Source organism: Schistocerca americana, chromosome 8, assembly GCF_021461395.2.
Source record: "Schistocerca americana isolate TAMUIC-IGC-003095 chromosome 8, iqSchAmer2.1, whole genome shotgun sequence".
Taxonomy (NCBI): Eukaryota; Metazoa; Arthropoda; class Insecta; order Orthoptera; family Acrididae; genus Schistocerca; species Schistocerca americana.
The window spans coordinates 70,016,754-70,043,500 of NC_060126.1; the positions used below are offsets into that span (position 1 = coordinate 70,016,754).

Genomic DNA, 26,747 nt, shown 5'->3' on the forward strand with positions numbered 1-26,747 from the left:
GAGGCATACAGGAATACTCGCCACCGCAGCCTCACTAAGAAGTTCTAATTTCAGAATTGTTTTCCCACCATGCCGTACATGAAAGGGTGGATTTCTCGGCGGAAGTCAATGCTGCGTCTAGTTACAGTGCATCGCCCAGGAAGCAACGTGGCACCGCGTTCCGATGTGCCGGCGGGCAGAGCGCCTGCAGCAGGGTCGCTTGATCCTCTGGTGGCAGCAGTGGCGACAACGCACCGCGACCCAGGAAGCATGCAGCGCAATGCGGTGCTGGTGTAACGGTCAGCATGGTTGCTTCCCAAGCAGTTGATCCGTGTTCGATTCCCGGCCACCGCAGGAGGATTGTCATTTTTGCGTAGCGCAATAGTGTGTGTTCTAGACCATGCGATCCTCGAAATTGCCACGTGTCGCGGCACAGGTAGTATCTCCTCGTCTCCTGCCTCGTTCCAGCTAAGTGGATTAATTTCACTTCATCGTGTGTCGACTTGGCCCGACTTTGCTCGACTGCCGCTCGCTGCCGCTCGGCGGTGGGGCCGATATGACAGGAGAAGTACGACAATCGGCTGCGAGAAATAAAGTAATCAAGAGTACTTTTCCTTTTCAATACGAAAAGTTAAACTTTCATTTTCAAATTTCGGAAATCTCACTGCTTCGCACAGTGTTATCTACACATTTGAGAAATTATCTGTTGATTCGTACGGTTCTGTTATTGCCAAAGTCGTTCTTGCACTTTCCTTGCGCTCTTTTTGCAAACAGCCTCATTAAATTGTGGATCATATGTTCGTTAACGTAATTTAAATTGCTTAGGGAGGCATCATAGCACGTCAACACTGTAGCATAAAAGGAGGAGGGTGGGGGTTGAAATGGAAGGGTCCAATAGCACGCAGAGTTCCCGGACGATCACCCATCCACTCACTAACCACGCAAACGTCTGCTTAACTTCATTAATTGAAAGTGAGCTGGCCGTTGGCAACCCCTTAGCGAAACGTTCAGACTTCTAGCTGGATGTGCACATCATTTAGAATCTGCCTGGCAGAGTCTCGCAGGAGGCAGCATTTCCTATTAGGGGAGAAAATGGAATGGCCCGTGGAGGGAAGGAACCCATGACCTACGCGTTACTAGCACGACGCTACAGCCCACTGAGCTAACGGGCAATGCAACAGTGTCGCATCAGCAGTCCAAAACCGCAAAACCGTCTCCTCTCCCTTCAAAACGGCCCCGCCATTAACGTGAGGATGTATCTCTTTTCCTTGACTTTCTCTCACCTTATACTTGGAACCCAGAGCAGCAGCTCCACGAAGACGAAAAACGGCCGTGAGAAGTTTTCTCATCTCAGCCCCGAGAATTCACGTTCAGGTACCGGGAATCGAACCCGGGCCTCCTGGGTGAAAGCCAGGTATCCTAGCCACTAGACCATACCGGACACACCTCAACGATCCACTACGTGTGTATGCGTCCAGAAATACGTCTCCTCCACGCAACTTTAGGGCCGAATCTGGCGCCAACGCTGAACTCTGTCCGCCACCACGATCCCGCTTACTCACTCCCAAAGCGCGCAAGTCATACTAGGCAAACATCGCTTTCAGTCTCGAGTGCAACTAGCAAAACTGTAATTAGTAATAACTGGAAACAAACACACGTTGACGCAAAGTAGCATAGGTGGTAATAAACGGCAAATGCGGCCTTACCTCGCAAAAGCTATGCTGTGCCTTTCAACGTCGTGGAGAGAAAATGAGATGGCTGAGTTGAGGATAGAACGTACGCCCTTAAGATAATGACATGCGCAGCCCACTGCGCCACCGAGGCACACAGGAATACTCGCCACCGCAGCCTCACTAAGAAGTTCTAATTTCAGAATTGTTTTCCCACCATGCCGTACATGAAAGGGTGGATTTCTCGGCGGAAGTCAATGCTGCGTCTAGTTACAGTGCATCGCCCTGGAAGCAACGTGGCACCGCGTTCCGATGTGCCGGCGGGCAGAGCGCCTGCAGCAGGGTCGCTTGATCCTCTGGTGGCAGCAGTGGCGACAACGCACCGCGACACAGGAAGCCTGCAGCGCGATGCGGTGCTGGTGTAACGGTCAGCATGGTTGCTTCCCAAGCAGTTGATCCGTGTTCGATTCCCGGCCACCGCAGGAGGATTGTCATTTTTGCGTAGCGCAATAGTGTGTGTTCTAGACCATGCGATCCTCGAAATTGCCACGTGTCGCGGCACAGGTAGTATCTCCTCGTCTCCTGCCTCGTTCCAGCTAAGTGGATTAATTTCACTTCATCGTGTGTCGACTTGGCCCGACTTTGCTCGACTGCCGCTCGCTGCCGCTCGGCGGTGGGGCCGATATGACAGGAGAAGTACGACAATCGGCTGCGAGAAATAAAGTAATCAAGAGTACTTTTCCTTTTCAATACGAAAAGCTAAACTTTCATTTACAAATTTCGGAAATCTCACTGCTTCGCACAGTGTTATCTACACATTTGAGAAATTATCTGTTGATTCGTACGGTTCTGTTATTGCCAAAGTCGTTCTTGCACTTTCCTTGCGCTCTTTTTGCAAACAGCCTCATTAAATTGTCGATCATATGTTCGTTAACGTAATTTAAATTGCTTAGGGAGGCATCATAGCACGTCAACACTGTAGCATAAAAGGAGGAGGGTGGGGGTTGAAATGGAAGGGTCCAATAGCACGCAGAGTTCCCGGACGATCACCCATCCACTCACTAACCACGCAAACGTCTGCTTAACTTCATTAATTGAAAGTGAGCTGGCCGTTGGCAACCCCTTAGCGAAACGTTCAGACTTCTAGCTGGATGTGCACATCATTTAGAATCTGCCTGGCAGAGTCTCGCAGGAGGCAGCATTTCCTATTAGGGGAGAAAATGGAATGGCCCGTGGAGGGAAGGAACCCATGACCTACGCGTTACTAGCACGACGCTACAGCCCACTGAGCTAACGGGCAATGCAACAGTGTCGCATCAGCAGTCCAAAACCGCAAAACCGTCTCCTCTCCCTTCAAAACGGCCCCGCCATTAACCTGAGGATGTATCTCTTTTCCTTGACTTTCTCTCACCTTATACTTGGAACCCAGAGCAGCAGCTCCACGAAGACGAAAAACGGCCGTGAGAAGTTTTCTCATCTCAGCCCCGAGAATTCACGTTCAGGTACCGGGAATCGAACCCGGGCCTCCTGGGTGAAAGCCAGGTATCCTAGCCACTAGACCATACCGGACACACCTCAACGATCCACTACGTGTGTATGCGTCCAGAAATACGTCTCCTCCACGCAACTTTAGGGCCGAATCTGGCGCCAACGCTGAACTCTGTCCGCCACCACGATCCCGCTTACTCACTCCCAAAGCGCGCAAGTCATACTAGGCAAACATCGCTTTCAGTCTCGAGTGCAACTAGCAAAACTGTAATTAGTAATAACTGGAAACAAACACACGTTGACGCAAAGTAGCCTAGGTGGTAATAAACGGCAAATGCGGCCTTACCTCGCAAAAGCTATGCTGTGCCTTTCAACGTCGTGGAGAGAAAATGAGATGGCTGAGTTGAGGATAGAACGTACGCCCTTAAGATAATGACATGCGCAGCCCACTGCGCCACCGAGGCATACAGGAATACTCGCCACCGCAGCCTCACTAAGAAGTTCTAATTTCAGAATTGTTTTCCCACCATGCCGTACATGAAAGGGTGGATTTCTCGGCGGAAGTCAATGCTGCGTCTAGTTACAGTGCATCGCCCTGGAAGCAACGTGGCACCGCGTTCCGATGTGCCGGCGGGCAGAGCGCCTGCAGCAGGGTCGCTTGATCCTCTGGTGGCAGCAGGGGCGACAACGCACCGCGACACAGGAAGCCTGCAGCGCAATGCGGTGCTGGTGTAACGGTCAGCATGGTTGCTTCCCAAGCAGTTGATCCGTGTTCGATTCCCGGCCACCGCAGGAGGATTGTCATTTTTGCGTAGCGCAATAGTGTGTGTTCTAGACCATGCGATCCTCGAAATTGCCACGTGTCGCGGCACAGGTAGTATCTCCTCGTCTCCTGCCTCGTTCCAGCTAAGTGGATTAATTTCACTTCATCGTGTGTCGACTTGGCCCGACTTTGCTCGACTGCCGCTCGCTGCCGCTCGGCGGTGGGGCCGATATGACAGGAGAAGTACGACAATCGGCTGCGAGAAATAAAGTAATCAAGAGTACTTTTCCTTTTCAATACGAAAAGCTAAACTTTCATTTACAAATTTCGGAAATCTCACTGCTTCGCACAGTGTTATCTACACATTTGAGAAATTATCTGTTGATTCGTACGGTTCTGTTATTGCCAAAGTCGTTCTTGCACTTTCCTTGCGCTCTTTTTGCAAACAGCCTCATTAAATTGTCGATCATATGTTCGTTAACGTAATTTAAATTGCTTAGGGAGGCATCATAGCACGTCAACACTGTAGCATAAAAGGAGGAGGGTGGGGGTTGAAATGGAAGGGTCCAATAGCACGCAGAGTTCCCGGACGATCACCCATCCACTCACTAACCACGCAAACGTCTGCTTAACTTCATTAATTGAAAGTGAGCTGGCCGTTGGCAACCCCTTAGCGAAACGTTCAGACTTCTAGCTGGATGTGCACATCATTTAGAATCTGCCTGGCAGAGTCTCGCAGGAGGCAGCATTTCCTATTAGGGGAGAAAATGGAATGGCCCGTGGAGGGAAGGAACCCATGACCTACGCGTTACTAGCACGACGCTACAGCCCACTGAGCTAACGGGCAATGCAACAGTGTCGCATCAGCAGTCCAAAACCGCAAAACCGTCTCCTCTCCCTTCAAAACGGCCCCGCCATTAACGTGAGGATGTATCTCTTTTCCTTGACTTTCTCTCACCTTATACTTGGAACCCAGAGCAGCAGCTCCACGAAGACGAAAAACGGCCGTGAGAAGTTTTCTCATCTCAGCCCCGAGAATTCACGTTCAGGTACCGGGAATCGAACCCGGGCCTCCTGGGTGAAAGCCAGGTATCCTAGCCACTAGACCATACCGGACACACCTCAACGATCCACTACGTGTGTATGCGTCCAGAAATACGTCTCCTCCACGCAACTTTAGGGCCGAATCTGGCGCCAACGCTGAACTCTGTCCGCCACCACGATCCCGCTTACTCACTCCCAAAGCGCGCAAGTCATACTAGGCAAACATCGCTTTCAGTCTCGAGTGCAACTAGCAAAACTGTAATTAGTAATAACTGGAAACAAACACACGTTGACGCAAAGTAGCCTAGGTGGTAATAAACGGCAAATGCGGCCTTACCTCGCAAAAGCTATGCTGTGCCTTTCAACGTCGTGGAGAGAAAATGAGATGGCTGAGTTGAGGATAGAACGTACGCCCTTAAGATAATGACATGCGCAGCCCACTGCGCCACCGAGGCATACAGGAATACTCGCCACCGCAGCCTCACTAAGAAGTTCTAATTTCAGAATTGTTTTCCCACCATGCCGTACATGAAAGGGTGGATTTCTCGGCGGAAGTCAATGCTGCGTCTAGTTACAGTGCATCGCCCTGGAAGCAACGTGGCACCGCGTTCCGATGTGCCGGCGGGCAGAGCGCCTGCAGCAGGGTCGCTTGATCCTCTGGTGGCAGCAGGGGCGACAACGCACCGCGACACAGGAAGCCTGCAGCGCAATGCGGTGCTGGTGTAACGGTCAGCATGGTTGCTTCCCAAGCAGTTGATCCGTGTTCGATTCCCGGCCACCGCAGGAGGATTGTCATTTTTGCGTAGCGCAATAGTGTGTGTTCTAGACCATGCGATCCTCGAAATTGCCACGTGTCGCGGCACAGGTAGTATCTCCTCGTCTCCTGCCTCGTTCCAGCTAAGTGGATTAATTTCACTTCATCGTGTGTCGACTTGGCCCGACTTTGCTCGACTGCCGCTCGCTGCCGCTCGGCGGTGGGGCCGATATGACAGGAGAAGTACGACAATCGGCTGCGAGAAATAAAGTAATCAAGAGTACTTTTCCTTTTCAATACGAAAAGTTAAACTTTCATTTACAAATTTCGGAAATCTCACTGCTTCGCACAGTGTTATCTACACATTTGAGAAATTATCTGTTGATTCGTACGGTTCTGTTATTGCCAAAGTCGTTCTTGCACTTTCCTTGCGCTCTTTTTGCAAACAGCCTCATTAAATTGTCGATCATATGTTCGTTAACGTAATTTAAATTGCTTAGGGAGGCATCATAGCACGTCAACACTGTAGCATAAAAGGAGGAGGGTGGGGGTTGAAATGGAAGGGTCCAATAGCACGCAGAGTTCCCGGACGATCACCCATCCACTCACTAACCACGCAAACGTCTGCTTAACTTCATTAATTGAAAGTGAGCTGGCCGTTGGCAACCCCTTAGCGAAACGTTCAGACTTCTAGCTGGATGTGCACATCATTTAGAATCTGCCTGGCAGAGTCTCGCAGGAGGCAGCATTTCCTATTAGGGGAGAAAATGGAATGGCCCGTGGAGGGAAGGAACCCATGACCTACGCGTTACTAGCACGACGCTACAGCCCACTGAGCTAACGGGCAATGCAACAGTGTCGCATCAGCAGTCCAAAACCGCAAAACCGTCTCCTCTCCCTTCAAAACGGCCCCGCCATTAACGTGAGGATGTATCTCTTTTCCTTGACTTTCTCTCACCTTATACTTGGAACCCAGAGCAGCAGCTCCACGAAGACGAAAAACGGCCGTGAGAAGTTTTCTCATCTCAGCCCCGAGAATTCACGTTCAGGTACCGGGAATCGAACCCGGGCCTCCTGGGTGAAAGCCAGGTATCCTAGCCACTAGACCATACCGGACACACCTCAACGATCCACTACGTGTGTATGCGTCCAGAAATACGTCTCCTCCACGCAACTTTAGGGCCGAATCTGGCGCCAACGCTGAACTCTGTCCGCCACCACGATCCCGCTTACTCACTCCCAAAGCGCGCAAGTCATACTAGGCAAACATCGCTTTCAGTCTCGAGTGCAACTAGCAAAACTGTAATTAGTAATAACTGGAAACAAACACACGTTGACGCAAAGTAGCCTAGGTGGTAATAAACGGCAAATGCGGCCTTACCTCGCAAAAGCTATGCTGTGCCTTTCAACGTCGTGGAGAGAAAATGAGATGGCTGAGTTGAGGATAGAACGTACGCCCTTAAGATAATGACATGCGCAGCCCACTGCGCCACCGAGGCATACAGGAATACTCGCCACCGCAGCCTCACTAAGAAGTTCTAATTTCAGAATTGTTTTCCCACCATGCCGTACATGAAAGGGTGGATTTCTCGGCGGAAGTCAATGCTGCGTCTAGTTACAGTGCATCGCCCTGGAAGCAACGTGGCACCGCGTTCCGATGTGCCGGCGGGCAGAGCGCCTGCAGCAGGGTCGCTTGATCCTCTGGTGGCAGCAGGGGCGACAACGCACCGCGACACAGGAAGCCTGCAGCGCAATGCGGTGCTGGTGTAACGGTCAGCATGGTTGCTTCCCAAGCAGTTGATCCGTGTTCGATTCCCGGCCACCGCAGGAGGATTGTCATTTTTGCGTAGCGCAATAGTGTGTGTTCTAGACCATGCGATCCTCGAAATTGCCACGTGTCGCGGCACAGGTAGTATCTCCTCGTCTCCTGCCTCGTTCCAGCTAAGTGGATTAATTTCACTTCATCGTGTGTCGACTTGGCCCGACTTTGCTCGACTGCCGCTCGCTGCCGCTCGGCGGTGGGGCCGATATGACAGGAGAAGTACGACAATCGGCTGCGAGAAATAAAGTAATCAAGAGTACTTTTCCTTTTCAATACGAAAAGCTAAACTTTCATTTACAAATTTCGGAAATCTCACTGCTTCGCACAGTGTTATCTACACATTTGAGAAATTATCTGTTGATTCGTACGGTTCTGTTATTGCCAAAGTCGTTCTTGCACTTTCCTTGCGCTCTTTTTGCAAACAGCCTCATTAAATTGTCGATCATATGTTCGTTAACGTAATTTAAATTGCTTAGGGAGGCATCATAGCACGTCAACACTGTAGCATAAAAGGAGGAGGGTGGGGGTTGAAATGGAAGGGTCCAATAGCACGCAGAGTTCCCGGACGATCACCCATCCACTCACTAACCACGCAAACGTCTGCTTAACTTCATTAATTGAAAGTGAGCTGGCCGTTGGCAACCCCTTAGCGAAACGTTCAGACTTCTAGCTGGATGTGCACATCATTTAGAATCTGCCTGGCAGAGTCTCGCAGGAGGCAGCATTTCCTATTAGGGGAGAAAATGGAATGGCCCGTGGAGGGAAGGAACCCATGACCTACGCGTTACTAGCACGACGCTACAGCCCACTGAGCTAACGGGCAATGCAACAGTGTCGCATCAGCAGTCCAAAACCGCAAAACCGTCTCCTCTCCCTTCAAAACGGCCCCGCCATTAACGTGAGGATGTATCTCTTTTCCTTGACTTTCTCTCACCTTATACTTGGAACCCAGAGCAGCAGCTCCACGAAGACGAAAAACGGCCGTGAGAAGTTTTCTCATCTCAGCCCCGAGAATTCACGTTCAGGTACCGGGAATCGAACCCGGGCCTCCTGGGTGAAAGCCAGGTATCCTAGCCACTAGACCATACCGGACACACCTCAACGATCCACTACGTGTGTATGCGTCCAGAAATACGTCTCCTCCACGCAACTTTAGGGCCGAATCTGGCGCCAACGCTGAACTCTGTCCGCCACCACGATCCCGCTTACTCACTCCCAAAGCGCGCAAGTCATACTAGGCAAACATCGCTTTCAGTCTCGAGTGCAACTAGCAAAACTGTAATTAGTAATAACTGGAAACAAACACACGTTGACGCAAAGTAGCCTAGGTGGTAATAAACGGCAAATGCGGCCTTACCTCGCAAAAGCTATGCTGTGCCTTTCAACGTCGTGGAGAGAAAATGAGATGGCTGAGTTGAGGATAGAACGTACGCCCTTAAGATAATGACATGCGCAGCCCACTGCGCCACCGAGGCATACAGGAATACTCGCCACCGCAGCCTCACTAAGAAGTTCTAATTTCAGAATTGTTTTCCCACCATGCCGTACATGAAAGGGTGGATTTCTCGGCGGAAGTCAATGCTGCGTCTAGTTACAGTGCATCGCCCTGGAAGCAACGTGGCACCGCGTTCCGATGTGCCGGCGGGCAGAGCGCCTGCAGCAGGGTCGCTTGATCCTCTGGTGGCAGCAGGGGCGACAACGCACCGCGACACAGGAAGCCTGCAGCGCAATGCGGTGCTGGTGTAACGGTCAGCATGGTTGCTTCCCAAGCAGTTGATCCGTGTTCGATTCCCGGCCACCGCAGGAGGATTGTCATTTTTGCGTAGCGCAATAGTGTGTGTTCTAGACCATGCGATCCTCGAAATTGCCACGTGTCGCGGCACAGGTAGTATCTCCTCGTCTCCTGCCTCGTTCCAGCTAAGTGGATTAATTTCACTTCATCGTGTGTCGACTTGGCCCGACTTTGCTCGACTGCCGCTCGCTGCCGCTCGGCGGTGGGGCCGATATGACAGGAGAAGTACGACAATCGGCTGCGAGAAATAAAGTAATCAAGAGTACTTTTCCTTTTCAATACGAAAAGCTAAACTTTCATTTACAAATTTCGGAAATCTCACTGCTTCGCACAGTGTTATCTACACATTTGAGAAATTATCTGTTGATTCGTACGGTTCTGTTATTGCCAAAGTCGTTCTTGCACTTTCCTTGCGCTCTTTTTGCAAACAGCCTCATTAAATTGTCGATCATATGTTCGTTAACGTAATTTAAATTGCTTAGGGAGGCATCATAGCACGTCAACACTGTAGCATAAAAGGAGGAGGGTGGGGGTTGAAATGGAAGGGTCCAATAGCACGCAGAGTTCCCGGACGATCACCCATCCACTCACTAACCACGCAAACGTCTGCTTAACTTCATTAATTGAAAGTGAGCTGGCCGTTGGCAACCCCTTAGCGAAACGTTCAGACTTCTAGCTGGATGTGCACATCATTTAGAATCTGCCTGGCAGAGTCTCGCAGGAGGCAGCATTTCCTATTAGGGGAGAAAATGGAATGGCCCGTGGAGGGAAGGAACCCATGACCTACGCGTTACTAGCACGACGCTACAGCCCACTGAGCTAACGGGCAATGCAACAGTGTCGCATCAGCAGTCCAAAACCGCAAAACCGTCTCCTCTCCCTTCAAAACGGCCCCGCCATTAACGTGAGGATGTATCTCTTTTCCTTGACTTTCTCTCACCTTATACTTGGAACCCAGAGCAGCAGCTCCACGAAGACGAAAAACGGCCGTGAGAAGTTTTCTCATCTCAGCCCCGAGAATTCACGTTCAGGTACCGGGAATCGAACCCGGGCCTCCTGGGTGAAAGCCAGGTATCCTAGCCACTAGACCATACCGGACACACCTCAACGATCCACTACGTGTGTATGCGTCCAGAAATACGTCTCCTCCACGCAACTTTAGGGCCGAATCTGGCGCCAACGCTGAACTCTGTCCGCCACCACGATCCCGCTTACTCACTCCCAAAGCGCGCAAGTCATACTAGGCAAACATCGCTTTCAGTCTCGAGTGCAACTAGCAAAACTGTAATTAGTAATAACTGGAAACAAACACACGTTGACGCAAAGTAGCCTAGGTGGTAATAAACGGCAAATGCGGCCTTACCTCGCAAAAGCTATGCTGTGCCTTTCAACGTCGTGGAGAGAAAATGAGATGGCTGAGTTGAGGATAGAACGTACGCCCTTAAGATAATGACATGCGCAGCCCACTGCGCCACCGAGGCATACAGGAATACTCGCCACCGCAGCCTCACTAAGAAGTTCTAATTTCAGAATTGTTTTCCCACCATGCCGTACATGAAAGGGTGGATTTCTCGGCGGAAGTCAATGCTGCGTCTAGTTACAGTGCATCGCCCTGGAAGCAACGTGGCACCGCGTTCCGATGTGCCGGCGGGCAGAGCGCCTGCAGCAGGGTCGCTTGATCCTCTGGTGGCAGCAGGGGCGACAACGCACCGCGACACAGGAAGCCTGCAGCGCAATGCGGTGCTGGTGTAACGGTCAGCATGGTTGCTTCCCAAGCAGTTGATCCGTGTTCGATTCCCGGCCACCGCAGGAGGATTGTCATTTTTGCGTAGCGCAATAGTGTGTGTTCTAGACCATGCGATCCTCGAAATTGCCACGTGTCGCGGCACAGGTAGTATCTCCTCGTCTCCTGCCTCGTTCCAGCTAAGTGGATTAATTTCACTTCATCGTGTGTCGACTTGGCCCGACTTTGCTCGACTGCCGCTCGCTGCCGCTCGGCGGTGGGGCCGATATGACAGGAGAAGTACGACAATCGGCTGCGAGAAATAAAGTAATCAAGAGTACTTTTCCTTTTCAATACGAAAAGCTAAACTTTCATTTACAAATTTCGGAAATCTCACTGCTTCGCACAGTGTTATCTACACATTTGAGAAATTATCTGTTGATTCGTACGGTTCTGTTATTGCCAAAGTCGTTCTTGCACTTTCCTTGCGCTCTTTTTGCAAACAGCCTCATTAAATTGTCGATCATATGTTCGTTAACGTAATTTAAATTGCTTAGGGAGGCATCATAGCACGTCAACACTGTAGCATAAAAGGAGGAGGGTGGGGGTTGAAATGGAAGGGTCCAATAGCACGCAGAGTTCCCGGACGATCACCCATCCACTCACTAACCACGCAAACGTCTGCTTAACTTCATTAATTGAAAGTGAGCTGGCCGTTGGCAACCCCTTAGCGAAACGTTCAGACTTCTAGCTGGATGTGCACATCATTTAGAATCTGCCTGGCAGAGTCTCGCAGGAGGCAGCATTTCCTATTAGGGGAGAAAATGGAATGGCCCGTGGAGGGAAGGAACCCATGACCTACGCGTTACTAGCACGACGCTACAGCCCACTGAGCTAACGGGCAATGCAACAGTGTCGCATCAGCAGTCCAAAACCGCAAAACCGTCTCCTCTCCCTTCAAAACGGCCCCGCCATTAACGTGAGGGTGTATCTCTTTTCCTTGACTTTCTCTCACCTTATACTTGGAACCCAGAGCAGCAGCTCCACGAAGACGAAAAACGGCCGTGAGAAGTTTTCTCATCTCAGCCCCGAGAATTCACGTTCAGGTACCGGGAATCGAACCCGGGCCTCCTGGGTGAAAGCCAGGTATCCTAGCCACTAGACCATACCGGACACACCTCAACGATCCACTACGTGTGTATGCGTCCAGAAATACGTCTCCTCCACGCAACTTTAGGGCCGAATCTGGCGCCAACGCTGAACTCTGTCCGCCACCACGATCCCGCTTACTCACTCCCAAAGCGCGCAAGTCATACTAGGCAAACATCGCTTTCAGTCTCGAGTGCAACTAGCAAAACTGTAATTAGTAATAACTGGAAACAAACACACGTTGACGCAAAGTAGCCTAGGTGGTAATAAACGGCAAATGCGGCCTTACCTCGCAAAAGCTATGCTGTGCCTTTCAACGTCGTGGAGAGAAAATGAGATGGCTGAGTTGAGGATAGAACGTACGCCCTTAAGATAATGACACGCGCAGCCCACTGCGCCACCGAGGCATACAGGAATACTCGCCACCGCAGCCTCACTAAGAAGTTCTAATTTCAGAATTGTTTTCCCACCATGCCGTACATGAAAGGGTGGATTTCTCGGCGGAAGTCAATGCTGCGTCTAGTTACAGTGCATCGCCCTGGAAGCAACGTGGCACCGCGTTCCGATGTGCCGGCGGGCAGAGCGCCTGCAGCAGGGTCGCTTGATCCTCTGGTGGCAGCAGGGGCGACAACGCACCGCGACACAGGAAGCCTGCAGCGCAATGCGGTGCTGGTGTAACGGTCAGCATGGTTGCTTCCCAAGCAGTTGATCCGTGTTCGATTCCCGGCCACCGCAGGAGGATTGTCATTTTTGCGTAGCGCAATAGTGTGTGTTCTAGACCATGCGATCCTCGAAATTGCCACGTGTCGCGGCACAGGTAGTATCTCCTCGTCTCCTGCCTCGTTCCAGCTAAGTGGATTAATTTCACTTCATCGTGTGTCGACTTGGCCCGACTTTGCTCGACTGCCGCTCGCTGCCGCTCGGCGGTGGGGCCGATATGACAGGAGAAGTACGACAATCGGCTGCGAGAAATAAAGTAATCAAGAGTACTTTTCCTTTTCAATACGAAAAGCTAAACTTTCATTTACAAATTTCGGAAATCTCACTGCTTCGCACAGTGTTATCTACACATTTGAGAAATTATCTGTTGATTCGTACGGTTCTGTTATTGCCAAAGTCGTTCTTGCACTTTCCTTGCGCTCTTTTTGCAAACAGCCTCATTAAATTGTCGATCATATGTTCGTTAACGTAATTTAAATTGCTTAGGGAGGCATCATAGCACGTCAACACTGTAGCATAAAAGGAGGAGGGTGGGGGTTGAAATGGAAGGGTCCAATAGCACGCAGAGTTCCCGGACGATCACCCATCCACTCACTAACCACGCAAACGTCTGCTTAACTTCATTAATTGAAAGTGAGCTGGCCGTTGGCAACCCCTTAGCGAAACGTTCAGACTTCTAGCTGGATGTGCACATCATTTAGAATCTGCCTGGCAGAGTCTCGCAGGAGGCAGCATTTCCTATTAGGGGAGAAAATGGAATGGCCCGTGGAGGGAAGGAACCCATGACCTACGCGTTACTAGCACGACGCTACAGCCCACTGAGCTAACGGGCAATGCAACAGTGTCGCATCAGCAGTCCAAAACCGCAAAACCGTCTCCTCTCCCTTCAAAACGGCCCCGCCATTAACGTGAGGATGTATCTCTTTTCCTTGACTTTCTCTCACCTTATACTTGGAACCCAGAGCAGCAGCTCCACGAAGACGAAAAACGGCCGTGAGAAGTTTTCTCATCTCAGCCCCGAGAATTCACGTTCAGGTACCGGGAATCGAACCCGGGCCTCCTGGGTGAAAGCCAGGTATCCTAGCCACTAGACCATACCGGACACACCTCAACGATCCACTACGTGTGTATGCGTCCAGAAATACGTCTCCTCCACGCAACTTTAGGGCCGAATCTGGCGCCAACGCTGAACTCTGTCCGCCACCACGATCCCGCTTACTCACTCCCAAAGCGCGCAAGTCATACTAGGCAAACATCGCTTTCAGTCTCGAGTGCAACTAGCAAAACTGTAATTAGTAATAACTGGAAACAAACACACGTTGACGCAAAGTAGCCTAGGTGGTAATAAACGGCAAATGCGGCCTTACCTCGCAAAAGCTATGCTGTGCCTTTCAACGTCGTGGAGAGAAAATGAGATGGCTGAGTTGAGGATAGAACGTACGCCCTTAAGATAATGACATGCGCAGCCCACTGCGCCACCGAGGCATACAGGAATACTCGCCACCGCAGCCTCACTAAGAAGTTCTAATTTCAGAATTGTTTTCCCACCATGCCGTACATGAAAGGGTGGATTTCTCGGCGGAAGTCAATGCTGCGTCTAGTTACAGTGCATCGCCCTGGAAGCAACGTGGCACCGCGTTCCGATGTGCCGGCGGGCAGAGCGCCTGCAGCAGGGTCGCTTGATCCTCTGGTGGCAGCAGGGGCGACAACGCACCGCGACACAGGAAGCCTGCAGCGCAATGCGGTGGTGGTGTAACGGTCAGCATGGTTGCTTCCCAAGCAGTTGATCCGTGTTCGATTCCCGGCCACCGCAGGAGGATTGTCATTTTTGCGTAGCGCAATAGTGTGTGTTCTAGACCATGCGATCCTCGAAATTGCCACGTGTCGCGGCACAGGTAGTATCTCCTCGTCTCCTGCCTCGTTCCAGCTAAGTGGATTAATTTCACTTCATCGTGTGTCGACTTGGCCCGACTTTGCTCGACTGCCGCTCGCTGCCGCTCGGCGGTGGGGCCGATATGACAGGAGAAGTACGACAATCGGCTGCGAGAAATAAAGTAATCAAGAGTACTTTTCCTTTTCAATACGAAAAGCTAAACTTTCATTTACAAATTTCGGAAATCTCACTGCTTCGCACAGTGTTATCTACACATTTGAGAAATTATCTGTTGATTCGTACGGTTCTGTTATTGCCAAAGTCGTTCTTGCACTTTCCTTGCGCTCTTTTTGCAAACAGCCTCATTAAATTGTGGATCATATGTTCGTTAACGTAATTTAAATTGCTTAGGGAGGCATCATAGCACGTCAACACTGTAGCATAAAAGGAGGAGGGTGGGGGTTGAAATGGAAGGGTCCAATAGCACGCAGAGTTCCCGGACGATCACCCATCCACTCACTAACCACGCAAACGTCTGCTTAACTTCATTAATTGAAAGTGAGCTGGCCGTTGGCAACCCCTTAGCGAAACGTTCAGACTTCTAGCTGGATGTGCACATCATTTAGAATCTGCCTGGCAGAGTCTCGCAGGAGGCAGCATTTCCTATTAGGGGAGAAAATGGAATGGCCCGTGGAGGGAAGGAACCCATGACCTACGCGTTACTAGCACGACGCTACAGCCCACTGAGCTAACGGGCAATGCAACAGTGTCGCATCAGCAGTCCAAAACCGCAAAACCGTCTCCTCTCCCTTCAAAACGGCCCCGCCATTAACGTGAGGATGTATCTCTTTTCCTTGACTTTCTCTCACCTTATACTTGGAACCGAGAGCAGCAGCTCCACGAAGACGAAAAACGGCCGTGAGAAGTTTTCTCATCTCAGCCCCGAGAATTCACGTTCAGGTACCGGGAATCGAACCCGGGCCTCCTGGGTGAAAGCCAGGTATCCTAGCCACTAGACCATACCGGACACACCTCAACGATCCACTACGTGTGTATGCGTCCAGAAATACGTCTCCTCCACGCAACTTTAGGGCCGAATCTGGCGCCAACGCTGAACTCTGTCCGCCACCACGATCCCGCTTACTCACTCCCAAAGCGCGCAAGTCATACTAGGCAAACATCGCTTTCAGTCTCGAGTGCAACTAGCAAAACTGTAATTAGTAATAACTGGAAACAAACACACGTTGACGCAAAGTAGCCTAGGTGGTAATAAACGGCAAATGCGGCCTTACCTCGCAAAAGCTATGCTGTGCCTTTCAACGTCGTGGAGAGAAAATGAGATGGCTGAGTTGAGGATAGAACGTACGCCCTTAAGATAATGACATGCGCAGCCCACTGCGCCACCGAGGCATACAGGAATACTCGCCACCGCAGCCTCACTAAGAAGTTCTAATTTCAGAATTGTTTTCCCACCATGCCGTACATGAAAGGGTGGATTTCTCGGCGGAAGTCAATGCTGCGTCTAGTTACAGTGCATCGCCCTGGAAGCAACGTGGCACCGCGTTCCGATGTGCCGGCGGGCAGAGCGCCTGCAGCAGGGTCGCTTGATCCTCTGGTGGCAGCAGGGGCGACAACGCACCGCGACACAGGAAGCCTGCAGCGCAATGCGGTGGTGGTGTAACGGTCAGCATGGTTGCTTCCCAAGCAGTTGATCCGTGTTCGATTCCCGGCCACCGCAGGAGGATTGTCATTTTTGCGTAGCGCAATAGTGTGTGTTCTAGACCATGCGATCCTCGAAATTGCCACGTGTCGCGGCACAGGTAGTATCTCCTCGTCTCCTGCCTCGTTCCAGCTAAGTGGATTAATTTCACTTCATCGTGTGTCGACTTGGCCCGACTTTGCTCGACTGCCGCTCGCTGCCGCTCGGCGGTGGGGCCGATATGACAGGAGAAGTACGACAATCGGCTGCGAGAAATAAAGTAATCAAGAGTACTTTTCCTTTTCAATACGAAAAGCTAAACTTTCATTTACAAATTTCGGAAATCTCACTGCTTCGCACAGTGTTATCTACACATTTGAGAAATTATCTGTTGATTCGTACGGTTCTGTTATTGCCAAAGTCGTTCTTGCACTTTCCTTGCGCTCTTTTTGCAAACAGCCTCATTAAATTGTGGATCATATGTTCGTTAACGTAATTTAAATTGCTTAGGGAGGCATCATAGCACGTCAACACTGTAGCATAAAAGGAGGAGGGTGGGGGTTGAAATGGAAGGGTCCAATAGCACGCAGAGTTCCCGGACGATCACCCATCCACTCACTAACCACGCAAACGTCTGCTTAACTTCATTAATTGAAAGTGAGCTGGCCGTTGGCAACCCCTTAGCGAAACGTTCAGACTTCTAGCTGGATGTGCACATCATTTAGAATCTGCCTGGCAGAGTCTCGCAGGAGGCAGCATTTCCTATTAGGGGAGAAAATGGAATGGCCCGTGGAGGGAAGGAACCCATGACCTACGCGTTACTAGCACGACGCTACAGCCCACTGAGCTAACGGGCAATGCAACAGTGTCGCATCAGCAGTCCAAAACCGCAAAACCGTCTCCTCTCCCTTCAAAACGGCCCCGCCATTAACGTGAGGATGTATCTCTTTTCCTTGACTTTCTCTCACCTTATACTTGGAACCCAGAGCAGCAGCTCCACGAAGACGAAAAACGGCCGTGAGAAGTTTTCTCATCTCAGCCCCGAGAATTCACGTTCAGGTACCGGGAATCGAACCCGGGCCTCCTGGGTGAAAGCCAGGTATCCTAGCCACTAGACCATACCGGACACACCTCAACGATCCACTACGTGTGTATGCGTCCAGAAATACGTCTCCTCCACGCAACTTTAGGGCCGAATCTGGCGCCAACGCTGAACTCTGTCCGCCACCACGATCCCGCTTACTCACTCCCAAAGCGCGCAAGTCATACTAGGCAAACATCGCTTTCAGTCTCGAGTGCAACTAGCAAAACTGTAATTAGTAATAACTGGAAACAAACACACGTTGACGCAAAGTAGCCTAGGTGGTAATAAACGGCAAATGCGGCCTTACCTCGCAAAAGCTATGCTGTGCCTTTCAACGTCGTGGAGAGAAAATGAGATGGCTGAGTTGAGGATAGAACGTACGCCCTTAAGATAATGACATGCGCAGCCCACTGCGCCACCGAGGCATACAGGAATACTCGCCACCGCAGCCTCACTAAGAAGTTCTAATTTCAGAATTGTTTTCCCACCATGCCGTACATGAAAGGGTGGATTTCTCGGCGGAAGTCAATGCTGCGTCTAGTTACAGTGCCTCGCCCTGGAAGCAACGTGGCACCGCGTTCCGATGTGCCGGCGGGCAGAGCGCCTGCAGCAGGGTCGCTTGATCCTCTGGTGGCAGCAGGGGCGACAACGCACCGCGACACAGGAAGCCTGCAGCGCAATGCGGTGGTGGTGTAACGGTCAGCATGGTTGCTTCCCAAGCAGTTGATCCGTGTTCGATTCCCGGCCACCGCAGGAGGATTGTCATTTTTGCGTAGCGCAATAGTGTGTGTTCTAGACCATGCGATCCTCGAAATTGCCACGTGTCGCGGCACAGGTAGTATCTCCTCGTCTCCTGCCTCGTTCCAGCTAAGTGGATTAATTTCACTTCATCGTGTGTCGACTTGGCCCGACTTTGCTCGACTGCCGCTCGCTGCCGCTCGGCGGTGGGGCCGATATGACAGGAGAAGTACGACAATCGGCTGCGAGAAATAAAGTAATCAAGAGTACTTTTCCTTTTCAATACGAAAAGCTAAACTTTCATTTACAAATTTCGGAAATCTCACTGCTTCGCACAGTGTTATCTACACATTTGAGAAATTATCTGTTGATTCGTACGGTTCTGTTATTGCCAAAGTCGTTCTTGCACTTTCCTTGCGCTCTTTTTGCAAACAGCCTCATTAAATTGTCGATCATATGTTCGTTAACGTAATTTAAATTGCTTAGGGAGGCATCATAGCACGTCAACACTGTAGCATAAAAGGAGGAGGGTGGGGGTTGAAATGGAAGGGTCCAATAGCACGCAGAGTTCCCGGACGATCACCCATCCACTCACTAACCACGCAAACGTCTGCTTAACTTCATTAATTGAAAGTGAGCTGGCCGTTGGCAACCCCTTAGCGAAACGTTCAGACTTCTAGCTGGATGTGCACATCATTTAGAATCTGCCTGGCAGAGTCTCGCAGGAGGCAGCATTTCCTATTAGGGGAGAAAATGGAATGGCCCGTGGAGGGAAGGAACCCATGACCTACGCGTTACTAGCACGACGCTACAGCCCACTGAGCTAACGGGCAATGCAACAGTGTCGCATCAGCAGTCCAAAACCGCAAAACCGTCTCCTCTCCCTTCAAAACGGCCCCGCCATTAACGTGAGGATGTATCTCTTTTCCTTGACTTTCTCTCACCTTATACTTGGAACCCAGAGCAGCAGCTCCACGAAGACGAAAAACGGCCGTGAGAAGTTTTCTCATCTCAGCCCCGAGAATTCACGTTCAGGTACCGGGAATCGAACCCGGGCCTCCTGGGTGAAAGCCAGGTATCCTAGCCACTAGACCATACCGGACACACCTCAACGATCCACTACGTGTGTATGCGTCCAGAAATACGTCTCCTCCACGCAACTTTAGGGCCGAATCTGGCGCCAACGCTGAACTCTGTCCGCCACCACGATCCCGCTTACTCACTCCCAAAGCGCGCAAGTCATACTAGGCAAACATCGCTTTCAGTCTCGAGTGCAACTAGCAAAACTGTAATTAGTAATAACTGGAAACAAACACACGTTGACGCAAAGTAGCCTAGGTGGTAATAAACGGCAAATGCGGCCTTACCTCGCAAAAGCTATGCTGTGCCTTTCAACGTCGTGGAGAGAAAATGAGATGGCTGAGTTGAGGATAGAACGTACGCCCTTAAGATAATGACACGCGCAGCCCACTGCGCCACCGAGGCATACAGGAATACTCGCCACCGCAGCCTCACTAAGAAGTTCTAATTTCAGAATTGTTTTCCCACCATGCCGTACATGAAAGGGTGGATTTCTCGGCGGAAGTCAATGCTGCGTCTAGTTACAGTGCATCGCCCTGGAAGCAACGTGGCACCGCGTTCCGATGTGCCGGCGGGCAGAGCGCCTGCAGCAGGGTCGCTTGATCCTCTGGTGGCAGCAGGGGCGACAACGCACCGCGACACAGGAAGCCTGCAGCGCAATGCGGTGGTGGTGTAACGGTCAGCATGGTTGCTTCCCAAGCAGTTGATCCGTGTTCGATTCCCGGCCACCGCAGGAGGATTGTCATTTTTGCGTAGCGCAATAGTGTGTGTTCTAGACCATGCGATCCTCGAAATTGCCACGTGTCGCGGCACAGGTAGTATCTCCTCGTCTCCTGCCTCGTTCCAGCTAAGTGGATTAATTTCACTTCATCGTGTGTCGACTTGGCCCGACTTTGCTCGACTGCCGCTCGCTGCCGCTCGGCGGTGGGGCCGATATGACAGGAGAAGTACGACAATCGGCTGCGAGAAATAAAGTAATCAAGAGTACTTTTCCTTTTCAATACGAAAAGCTAAACTTTCATTTACAAATTTCGGAAATCTCACTGCTTCGCACAGTGTTATCTACACATTTGAGAAATTATCTGTTGATTCGTACGGTTCTGTTATTGCCAAAGTCGTTCTTGCACTTTCCTTGCGCTCTTTTTGCAAACAGCCTCATTAAATTGTGGATCATATGTTCGTTAACGTAATTTAAATTGCTTAGGGAGGCATCATAGCACGTCAACACTGTAGCATAAAAGGAGGAGGGTGGGGGTTGAAATGGAAGGGTCCAATAGCACGCAGAGTTCCCGGACGATCACCCATCCACTCACTAACCACGCAAACGTCTGCTTAACTTCATTAATTGAAAGTGAGCTGGCCGTTGGCAACCCCTTAGCGAAACGTTCAGACTTCTAGCTGGATGTGCACATCATTTAGAATCTGCCTGGCAGAGTCTCGCAGGAGGCAGCATTTCCTATTAGGGGAGAAAATGGAATGGCCCGTGGAGGGAAGGAACCCATGACCTACGCGTTACTAGCACGACGCTACAGCCCACTGAGCTAACGGGCAATGCAACAGTGTCGCATCAGCAGTCCAAAACCGCAAAACCGTCTCCTCTCCCTTCAAAACGGCCCCGCCATTAACGTGAGGATGTATCTCTTTTCCTTGACTTTCTCTCACCTTATACTTGGAACCCAGAGCAGCAGCTCCACGAAGACGAAAAACGGCCGTGAGAAGTTTTCTCATCTCAGCCCCGAGAATTCACGTTCAGGTACCGGGAATCGAACCCGGGCCTCCTGGGTGAAAGCCAGGTATCCTAGCCACTAGACCATACCGGACACACCTCAACGATCCACTACGTGTGTATGCGTCCAGAAATACGTCTCCTCCACGCAACTTTAGGGCCGAATCTGGCGCCAACGCTGAACTCTGTCCGCCACCACGATCCCGCTTACTCACTCCCAAAGCGCGCAAGTCATACTAGGCAAACATCGCTTTCAGTCTCGAGTGCAACTAGCAAAACTGTAATTAGTAATAACTGGAAACAAACACACGTTGACGCAAAGTAGCCTAGGTGGTAATAAACGGCAAATGCGGCCTTACCTCGCAAAAGCTATGCTGTGCCTTTCAACGTCGTGGAGAGAAAATGAGATGGCTGAGTTGAGGATAGAACGTACGCCCTTAAGATAATGACATGCGCAGCCCACTGCGCCACCGAGGCATACAGGAATACTCGCCACCGCAGCCTCACTAAGAAGTTCTAATTTCAGAATTGTTTTCCCACCATGCCGTACATGAAAGGGTGGATTTCTCGGCGGAAGTCAATGCTGCGTCTAGTTACAGTGCATCGCCCTGGAAGCAACGTGGCACCGCGTTCCGATGTGCCGGCGGGCAGAGCGCCTGCAGCAGGGTCGCTTGATCCTCTGGTGGCAGCAGGGGCGACAACGCACCGCGACACAGGAAGCCTGCAGCGCAATGCGGTGGTGGTGTAACGGTCAGCATGGTTGCTTCCCAAGCAGTTGATCCGTGTTCGATTCCCGGCCACCGCAGGAGGATTGTCATTTTTGCGTAGCGCAATAGTGTGTGTTCTAGACCATGCGATCCTCGAAATTGCCACGTGTCGCGGCACAGGTAGTATCTCCTCGTCTCCTGCCTCGTTCCAGCTAAGTGGATTAATTTCACTTCATCGTGTGTCGACTTGGCCCGACTTTGCTCGACTGCCGCTCGCTGCCGCTCGGCGGTGGGGCCGATATGACAGGAGAAGTACGACAATCGGCTGCGAGAAATAAAGTAATCAAGAGTACTTTTCCTTTTCAATACGAAAAGCTAAACTTTCATTTACAAATTTCGGAAATCTCACTGCTTCGCACAGTGTTATCTACACATTTGAGAAATTATCTGTTGATTCGTACGGTTCTGTTATTGCCAAAGTCGTTCTTGCACTTTCCTTGCGCTCTTTTTGCAAACAGCCTCATTAAATTGTCGATCATATGTTCGTTAACGTAATTTAAATTGCTTAGGGAGGCATCATAGCACGTCAACACTGTAGCATAAAAGGAGGAGGGTGGGGGTTGAAATGGAAGGGTCCAATAGCACGCAGAGTTCCCGGACGATCACCCATCCACTCACTAACCACGCAAACGTCTGCTTAACTTCATTAATTGAAAGTGAGCTGGCCGTTGGCAACCCCTTAGCGAAACGTTCAGACTTCTAGCTGGATGTGCACATCATTTAGAATCTGCCTGGCAGAGTCTCGCAGGAGGCAGCATTTCCTATTAGGGGAGAAAATGGAATGGCCCGTGGAGGGAAGGAACCCATGACCTACGCGTTACTAGCACGACGCTACAGCCCACTGAGCTAACGGGCAATGCAACAGTGTCGCATCAGCAGTCCAAAACCGCAAAACCGTCTCCTCTCCCTTCAAAACGGCCCCGCCATTAACGTGAGGATGTATCTCTTTTCCTTGACTTTCTCTCACCTTATACTTGGAACCCAGAGCAGCAGCTCCACGAAGACGAAAAACGGCCGTGAGAAGTTTTCTCATCTCAGCCCCGAGAATTCACGTTCAGGTACCGGGAATCGAACCCGGGCCTCCTGGGTGAAAGCCAGGTATCCTAGCCACTAGACCATACCGGACACACCTCAACGATCCACTACGTGTGTATGCGTCCAGAAATACGTCTCCTCCACGCAACTTTAGGGCCGAATCTGGCGCCAACGCTGAACTCTGTCCGCCACCACGATCCCGCTTACTCACTCCCAAAGCGCGCAAGTCATACTAGGCAAACATCGCTTTCAGTCTCGAGTGCAACTAGCAAAACTGTAATTAGTAATAACTGGAAACAAACACACGTTGACGCAAAGTAGCCTAGGTGGTAATAAACGGCAAATGCGGCCTTACCTCGCAAAAGCTATGCTGTGCCTTTCAACGTCGTGGAGAGAAAATGAGATGGCTGAGTTGAGGATAGAACGTACGCCCTTAAGATAATGACATGCGCAGCCCACTGCGCCACCGAGGCATACAGGAATACTCGCCACCGCAGCCTCACTAAGAAGTTCTAATTTCAGAATTGTTTTCCCACCATGCCGTACATGAAAGGGTGGATTTCTCGGCGGAAGTCAATGCTGCGTCTAGTTACAGTGCATCGCCCTGGAAGCAACGTGGCACCGCGTTCCGATGTGCCGGCGGGCAGAGCGCCTGCAGCAGGGTCGCTTGATCCTCTGGTGGCAGCAGGGGCGACAACGCACCGCGACACAGGAAGCCTGCAGCGCAATGCGGTGGTGGTGTAACGGTCAGCATGGTTGCTTCCCAAGCAGTTGATCCGTGTTCGATTCCCGGCCACCGCAGGAGGATTGTCATTTTTGCGTAGCGCAATAGTGTGTGTTCTAGACCATGCGATCCTCGAAATTGCCACGTGTCGCGGCACAGGTAGTATCTCCTCGTCTCCTGCCTCGTTCCAGCTAAGTGGATTAATTTCACTTCATCGTGTGTCGACTTGGCCCGACTTTGCTCGACTGCCGCTCGCTGCCGCTCGGCGGTGGGGCCGATATGACAGGAGAAGTACGACAATCGGCTGCGAGAAATAAAGTAATCAAGAGTACTTTTCCTTTTCAATACGAAAAGCTAAACTTTCATTTACAAATTTCGGAAATCTCACTGCTTCGCACAGTGTTATCTACACATTTGAGAAATTATCTGTTGATTCGTACGGTTCTGTTATTGCCAAAGTCGTTCTTGCACTTTCCTTGCGCTCTTTTTGCAAACAGCCTCATTAAATTGTCGATCATATGTTCGTTAACGTAATTTAAATTGCTTAGGGAGGCATCATAGCACGTCAACACTGTAGCATAAAAGGAGGAGGGTGGGGGTTGAAATGGAAGGGTCCAATAGCACGCAGAGTTCCCGGACGATCACCCATCCACTCACTAACCACGCAAACGTCTGCTTAACTTCATTAATTGAAAGTGAGCTGGCCGTTGGCAACCCCTTAGCGAAACGTTCAGACTTCTAGCTGGATGTGCACATCATTTAGAATCTGCCTGGCAGAGTCTCGCAGGAGGCAGCATTTCCTATTAGGGGAGAAAATGGAATGGCCCGTGGAGGGAAGGAACCCATGACCTACGCGTTACTAGCACGACGCTACAGCCCACTGAGCTAACGGGCAATGCAACAGTGTCGCATCAGCAGTCCAAAACCGCAAAACCGTCTCCTCTCCCTTCAAAACGGCCCCGCCATTAACGTGAGGATGTATCTCTTTTCCTTGACTTTCTCTCACCTTATACTTGGAACCCAGAGCAGCAGCTCCACGAAGACGAAAAACGGCCGTGAGAAGTTTTCTCATCTCAGCCCCGAGAATTCACGTTCAGGTACCGGGAATCGAACCCGGGCCTCCTGGGTGAAAGCCAGGTATCCTAGCCACTAGACCATACCGGACACACCTCAACGATCCACTACGTGTGTATGCGTCCAGAAATACGTCTCCTCCACGCAACTTTAGGGCCGAATCTGGCGCCAACGCTGAACTCTGTCCGCCACCACGATCCCGCTTACTCACTCCCAAAGCGCGCAAGTCATACTAGGCAAACATCGCTTTCAGTCTCGAGTGCAACTAGCAAAACTGTAATTAGTAATAACTGGAAACAAACACACGTTGACGCAAAGTAGCCTAGGTGGTAATAAACGGCAAATGCGGCCTTACCTCGCAAAAGCTATGCTGTGCCTTTCAACGTCGTGGAGAGAAAATGAGATGGCTGAGTTGAGGATAGAACGTACGCCCTTAAGATAATGACATGCGCAGCCCACTGCGCCACCGAGGCATACAGGAATACTCGCCACCGCAGCCTCACTAAGAAGTTCTAATTTCAGAATTGTTTTCCCACCATGCCGTACATGAAAGGGTGGATTTCTCGGCGGAAGTCAATGCTGCGTCTAGTTACAGTGCATCGCCCTGGAAGCAACGTGGCACCGCGTTCCGATGTGCCGGCGGGCAGAGCGCCTGCAGCAGGGTCGCTTGATCCTCTGGTGGCAGCAGGGGCGACAACGCACCGCGACACAGGAAGCCTGCAGCGCAATGCGGTGGTGGTGTAACGGTCAGCATGGTTGCTTCCCAAGCAGTTGATCCGTGTTCGATTCCCGGCCACCGCAGGAGGATTGTCATTTTTGCGTAGCGCAATAGTGTGTGTTCTAAACCATGCGATCCTCGAAATTGCCACGTGTCGCGGCACAGGTAGTATCTCCTCGTCTCCTGCCTCGTTCCAGCTAAGTGGATTAATTTCACTTCATCGTGTGTCGACTTGGCCCGACTTTGCTCGACTGCCGCTCGCTGCCGCTCGGCGGTGGGGCCGATATGACAGGAGAAGTACGACAATCGGCTGCGAGAAATAAAGTAATCAAGAGTACTTTTCCTTTTCAATACGAAAAGCTAAACTTTCATTTACAAATTTCGGAAATCTCACTGCTTCGCACAGTGTTATCTACACATTTGAGAAATTATCTGTTGATTCGTACGGTTCTGTTATTGCCAAAGTCGTTCTTGCACTTTCCTTGCGCTCTTTTTGCAAACAGCCTCATTAAATTGTGGATCATATGTTCGTTAACGTAATTTAAATTGCTTAGGGAGGCATCATAGCACGTCAACACTGTAGCATAAAAGGAGGAGGGTGGGGGTTGAAATGGAAGGGTCCAATAGCACGCAGAGTTCCCGGACGATCACCCATCCACTCACTAACCACGCAAACGTCTGCTTAACTTCATTAATTGAAAGTGAGCTGGCCGTTGGCAACCCCTTAGCGAAACGTTCAGACTTCTAGCTGGATGTGCACATCATTTAGAATCTGCCTGGCAGAGTCTCGCAGGAGGCAGCATTTCCTATTAGGGGAGAAAATGGAATGGCCCGTGGAGGGAAGGAACCCATGACCTACGCGTTACTAGCACGACGCTACAGCCCACTGAGCTAACGGGCAATGCAACAGTGTCGCATCAGCAGTCCAAAACCGCAAAACCGTCTCCTCTCCCTTCAAAACGGCCCCGCCATTAACGTGAGGATGTATCTCTTTTCCTTGACTTTCTCTCACCTTATACTTGGAACCCAGAGCAGCAGCTCCACGAAGACGAAAAACGGCCGTGAGAAGTTTTCTCATCTCAGCCCCGAGAATTCACGTTCAGGTACCGGGAATCGAACCCGGGCCTCCTGGGTGAAAGCCAGGTATCCTAGCCACTAGACCATACCGGACACACCTCAACGATCCACTACGTGTGTATGCGTCCAGAAATACGTCTCCTCCACGCAACTTTAGGGCCGAATCTGGCGCCAACGCTGAACTCTGTCCGCCACCACGATCCCGCTTACTCACTCCCAAAGCGCGCAAGTCATACTAGGCAAACATC

General features: G+C 50.9%; 22 non-coding genes across 22 annotated transcripts; 7 read left to right on the top strand and 15 right to left on the bottom strand.

Annotated features, from left to right (window-relative positions):
* Positions 1-1,348: 1,348 nt before the first annotated feature.
* Trnae-uuc lies at positions 1,349-1,420 on the bottom strand. The gene has a single exon. It is a non-coding gene; the product is annotated as a tRNA-Glu (tRNA).
* Positions 1,421-3,146: 1,726 nt separating this feature from the next.
* On the bottom strand, positions 3,147-3,218 carry Trnae-uuc. The gene has a single exon. It is a non-coding gene; the product is annotated as a tRNA-Glu (tRNA).
* A 1,726-nt stretch (positions 3,219-4,944) lies between these two features.
* Positions 4,945-5,016, bottom strand: Trnae-uuc. The gene has a single exon. It is a non-coding gene; the product is annotated as a tRNA-Glu (tRNA).
* A 1,726-nt stretch (positions 5,017-6,742) lies between these two features.
* Positions 6,743-6,814, bottom strand: Trnae-uuc. Its single transcript has one exon. It is a non-coding gene; the product is annotated as a tRNA-Glu (tRNA).
* A 1,726-nt stretch (positions 6,815-8,540) lies between these two features.
* Trnae-uuc lies at positions 8,541-8,612 on the bottom strand. Its single transcript has one exon. It is a non-coding gene; the product is annotated as a tRNA-Glu (tRNA).
* A 1,726-nt stretch (positions 8,613-10,338) lies between these two features.
* Positions 10,339-10,410, bottom strand: Trnae-uuc. The gene has a single exon. It is a non-coding gene; the product is annotated as a tRNA-Glu (tRNA).
* Positions 10,411-12,136: 1,726 nt separating this feature from the next.
* Trnae-uuc lies at positions 12,137-12,208 on the bottom strand. Its single transcript has one exon. It is a non-coding gene; the product is annotated as a tRNA-Glu (tRNA).
* Positions 12,209-13,934: 1,726 nt separating this feature from the next.
* Positions 13,935-14,006, bottom strand: Trnae-uuc. The gene has a single exon. It is a non-coding gene; the product is annotated as a tRNA-Glu (tRNA).
* A 639-nt stretch (positions 14,007-14,645) lies between these two features.
* Positions 14,646-14,717, top strand: Trnag-ccc. Its single transcript has one exon. It is a non-coding gene; the product is annotated as a tRNA-Gly (tRNA).
* A 1,015-nt stretch (positions 14,718-15,732) lies between these two features.
* On the bottom strand, positions 15,733-15,804 carry Trnae-uuc. The gene has a single exon. It is a non-coding gene; the product is annotated as a tRNA-Glu (tRNA).
* Positions 15,805-16,443: 639 nt separating this feature from the next.
* On the top strand, positions 16,444-16,515 carry Trnag-ccc. Its single transcript has one exon. It is a non-coding gene; the product is annotated as a tRNA-Gly (tRNA).
* Positions 16,516-17,530: 1,015 nt separating this feature from the next.
* Positions 17,531-17,602, bottom strand: Trnae-uuc. Its single transcript has one exon. It is a non-coding gene; the product is annotated as a tRNA-Glu (tRNA).
* A 639-nt stretch (positions 17,603-18,241) lies between these two features.
* Positions 18,242-18,313, top strand: Trnag-ccc. The gene has a single exon. It is a non-coding gene; the product is annotated as a tRNA-Gly (tRNA).
* A 1,015-nt stretch (positions 18,314-19,328) lies between these two features.
* On the bottom strand, positions 19,329-19,400 carry Trnae-uuc. The gene has a single exon. It is a non-coding gene; the product is annotated as a tRNA-Glu (tRNA).
* A 639-nt stretch (positions 19,401-20,039) lies between these two features.
* Trnag-ccc lies at positions 20,040-20,111 on the top strand. Its single transcript has one exon. It is a non-coding gene; the product is annotated as a tRNA-Gly (tRNA).
* Positions 20,112-21,126: 1,015 nt separating this feature from the next.
* On the bottom strand, positions 21,127-21,198 carry Trnae-uuc. Its single transcript has one exon. It is a non-coding gene; the product is annotated as a tRNA-Glu (tRNA).
* A 639-nt stretch (positions 21,199-21,837) lies between these two features.
* Trnag-ccc lies at positions 21,838-21,909 on the top strand. The gene has a single exon. It is a non-coding gene; the product is annotated as a tRNA-Gly (tRNA).
* Positions 21,910-22,924: 1,015 nt separating this feature from the next.
* Trnae-uuc lies at positions 22,925-22,996 on the bottom strand. The gene has a single exon. It is a non-coding gene; the product is annotated as a tRNA-Glu (tRNA).
* Positions 22,997-23,635: 639 nt separating this feature from the next.
* On the top strand, positions 23,636-23,707 carry Trnag-ccc. Its single transcript has one exon. It is a non-coding gene; the product is annotated as a tRNA-Gly (tRNA).
* Positions 23,708-24,722: 1,015 nt separating this feature from the next.
* Trnae-uuc lies at positions 24,723-24,794 on the bottom strand. The gene has a single exon. It is a non-coding gene; the product is annotated as a tRNA-Glu (tRNA).
* Positions 24,795-25,433: 639 nt separating this feature from the next.
* Positions 25,434-25,505, top strand: Trnag-ccc. Its single transcript has one exon. It is a non-coding gene; the product is annotated as a tRNA-Gly (tRNA).
* Positions 25,506-26,520: 1,015 nt separating this feature from the next.
* On the bottom strand, positions 26,521-26,592 carry Trnae-uuc. The gene has a single exon. It is a non-coding gene; the product is annotated as a tRNA-Glu (tRNA).
* Positions 26,593-26,747: the final 155 nt, after the last annotated feature.